Source organism: Hermetia illucens, chromosome 2, assembly GCF_905115235.1.
Source record: "Hermetia illucens chromosome 2, iHerIll2.2.curated.20191125, whole genome shotgun sequence".
Lineage (NCBI taxonomy): Eukaryota > Metazoa > Arthropoda > Insecta > Diptera > Stratiomyidae > Hermetia > Hermetia illucens.
In genome coordinates, this window is record NC_051850.1 from 72641674 (window position 1) to 72645238 (window position 3565).

At 37.3% G+C, this 3565-nt stretch overlaps 1 long non-coding RNA gene across 1 annotated transcript; it reads left to right on the forward strand.

The window, feature by feature from the left end:
• The first annotated feature begins 596 nt into the window (after positions 1-596).
• Positions 597-2765, forward strand: LOC119647710. The gene is made up of 2 exons (XR_005248926.1): positions 597-756; positions 2598-2765. It is a non-coding gene; the product is annotated as an uncharacterized LOC119647710 (long non-coding RNA).
• The last annotated feature ends 800 nt before the right edge of the window (positions 2766-3565 follow it).

The window sequence follows — 3565 nt, forward strand, 5'->3', positions numbered from 1 at the left end:
CGTTGATGATGATGATGATGATTGTTTTCCATCTCCTGTATGGAGGTGCCAAAGATTAAAATGTCGTCTAGATAGACAATGCAGATTTTATTGATATGATCCGCTAATACTTCATATACCATGTGCTGAAAAGTAGCAGGTGCATTTTTGAAACCGAAGGGCATACGATTAAATTCGAAGTGTCCCTGAGGTGTACTGAAGGCTGTTTTGGACTTGTCTTTTTCTTGTATTTTAATTTGGTGAAATCCTTTTGCAAGGTCCAGTGAAGTGAAGTATTGTGCCTTTCCCAGTTTATCGAACAGGGTTTCTAGGTCTGGAATTGGGAATTTGTCTTCGATAGTTATTTCGTTTAATTTGCGATAATCGATTATGATTCGCCATTTTTGTTTGCCTGAATTATCAAGTTTTTTCGGGACCACCCAAATTGGAGTATTGTATGGTGATTGGCTTTTTCTAATGCCTTGTTCTAGCATAGGTGGGAATCTGTAAATTTTTGTATAGATGGGTTTGTCTAATTTGTATAGATTGGTAAGTCTAATTTGTGACGGGTTTGACAGGTTGCTGTAAGTAAATCTCCGTCTTTATACATTAAATTGTTGAATTTTTTTAGGATTCTGGTGAGAAACTGTTGTTCCTCTAAGTATAAATTTTTGGTTAAGTTTTGATATTTTTGTTCAATAACGGGTTCTATGACTTCAGCATTATTGATCTCCTCTGGTGGAGCGTAATTGAAAGGGATTCTGGTTGGTCCTATTTGTAAGTATCCAAACCCAGAGAATATTGCTGCGTTCAGTGGATATAGAAGGTTTTGTCTTATTATGCCTTTGAAAGATTTGTTTGATGATGATGATGTTCCATAAGATTTTGTGATCTTCTGGTATTTGAAATTGTTTTGGCATATTTGTTTTAATTTTGTGTGTAACATTGTAGTTATCACCTAATCCTGCTATTAGGATCGGAATGTCGAGATTAATTTTTGGTAGTTTTTGAAGGCAATTTTGATCGAGACTAGATGTTGTTGCTCCTGTATCTATCAGGATGGGAATTGTTTCACCATCGATTGATAAATTTATTATGGGTAAAGGGTTTCCAGGGCATGATGATGATGGGTTGGATGGTTTGTGTGGACATTTTGGAAATATAACTCATATCCTTGGGGTCTAGGTTTGATTTGGGAGTATATCCTGAATTATATTTAGGATTGGTAATTTGTGTTCGCATAGATGCGTCTGGAGTTTCTGACCTATTAGTTTCCTTTTTTGAGAATGGTTATTGGATTTATTATATTCAGATTCGGAATTGTAGTTCCTTTGGGGGTTTATTATATTTATATTTGGTTTGTTTGAAAATGTAATTACTGTTATCCCCATTTTGAGGATATTCAATGTTTTGATTATTATATTTGTTATAACTTTTTTTGTATTTGAAATTATTTTTATTATGATTGGGGTTTTGCTGATATTTAGTGGGTTGAAATTCTACTTTCATTGCCGTAGCATCCACTCTGTCAATGGTTTCTTTGAGGGAATTATATGCTTCAGTTAAATTGGTTGGTTTTTTCGCATCTAGAACCCAAAATTCTGCTCTAGGAAGCACTAAGAATTTATTTAAGAAAATTTTGTCTGAATTTTTGTGATTGTAGATGATAGAGTCGAGTTGGTTAGGATCCTGCTCATATTTAAGCGAAAGCATATTTGTGATTTCTAAGAGTTTGTGATACAGTTCATATATTGTGTAATTTTTGTTTAATTTATGGTTAAAATTAGTTATTCTGTGTAGTCTTGCGATGATTGAGTCGTAAGAATCTGATACGCCAAATTTGAATGCTGGTGCAACGGAGTGCCAGCTTTTGTCTGGGAGATTTAAATAGGCTTGTAAAGCTCTGCCTTTTATTCGTTGAATTATAATATCGTAAATGAACATTCTTTCGTCGCCAAGGGTGCTAGTGCTAATATTTTGTTGACATGTGATATCCACGTAGTTAACATATGTTTTTCGCCATCGAATATCGGTATATTTTCCGCTCGTCGAAGGGCTTCGTTATATGGAATTGTGAAGAGTTGGACTTCTGGTCTATTGACACTTGGTCCTTGTTGTGTAGCCATTTTGCTGGTTTGTTTGTTGGTGATTGGTTGGTTTAAAGGTTTTACCTAAGACCTCTGGTTCCTTAGATACTTACTTTGCGGTGTCAGTATGAATGTCTACAAAGTTGAGACACTGTTGAATATTGGTGGTGAACTACAGTTGTTCAGGATTTATAGTTGAACTGATTTTAGGGCTTCCGTAGGCGTACTCGCCCCACCGATAGCGTTCTATTGTCAGTTATGCTTTTCTTTTCAGGATCTTGTGATGACTTTTTTAATATAACACTTTCGCTAGTAATGTTACTTGATTTTTATATTAGCCAACTCAGTTTGTCCTAGTTGCAGGAGAATTCTCTTAAAATTCGTCCTATGAGGCGATGCTAGCCTGTTTTAATTTGTTTTGACCCGAATTCTCTTAAAATTCTGAAGTCTGGGCGTTGCAATACTCTTTTTGTTATGTTTTTTAGGTTGACCGGAATCACGATTGGTACTACGGTGACCGTTTGTTTCCAGGTTCCCGATCGCGTTTGTTTTTGTAGGTTTTCCTTGCCATGTCCTCTGGATCGAGTTTGGCGTAGCCGAACATTTTACAATAACTAATTAACAACCGAAACCGACTGTGCCAGTTATGAGATAGTACACCCGGCTATTCAAAATAAATAATAATAATATTCAAAATAACTATTCGGAGTAATTGAGCTTTTATTAATTCAATAATTTGCCTAAGACTAAAGACTTAGATTAATTCTAACTTATATTTATAGTTGAGTTGAACAAAGGCGAATCAACCAGCAACATCAAACCGCACTGGTCAAACAGGAAGAATAAGGATAGGAGAATACAACTTTGAGATCGTTGACAATTTCTCCTATCTAGGGTCGAAAATCACAACCGATAACAGCTACGATGGTGAAATTCGCGCACGGTTGTTGTCAGCCAACAGAGCCTATTTCAGCTTACAAAGACTGTTTCGCTCGAAACGTCTTACCATAGAGTCAAAGCTCTTACTGTACAAGACTATGATCTTGCCAGTCTTCATGTATTCCTCGGAAACTTGAGTTCTTAGCAAGAAAAATTGCGAACTCTTAGCCGCGTTCGAGAGAAGAATCCTCCGAAGAATTTTTGGCCCCCTACATGAGGATGGACGATTCCGTAGCCTACATAATGACGAAATCTATAAGCGATAACATGACCGTCCGGTTGTGGATAAAATACGGCTCAATAGATTACGGTGGGCGGGTCACTTAATCCGTATGGATGAGAATGATCCCACCCGGAAAGTCTATAAGGGCAATATCTATGGTAGAAAAAGAAGACGAGGCAGACCCTGCCTAAGGTGGAGCGATGGCGTAGGTTAGGATGCCAGACAGCTTTTAGGGATATCGAATTGGTGGACCTCGGCGCAAAACCGGGATGTCTGGAGTTCCTTATTAAGGCAGGCATAGACCGGATACCGGTTGTTGCGCCGTTGATGATGATGA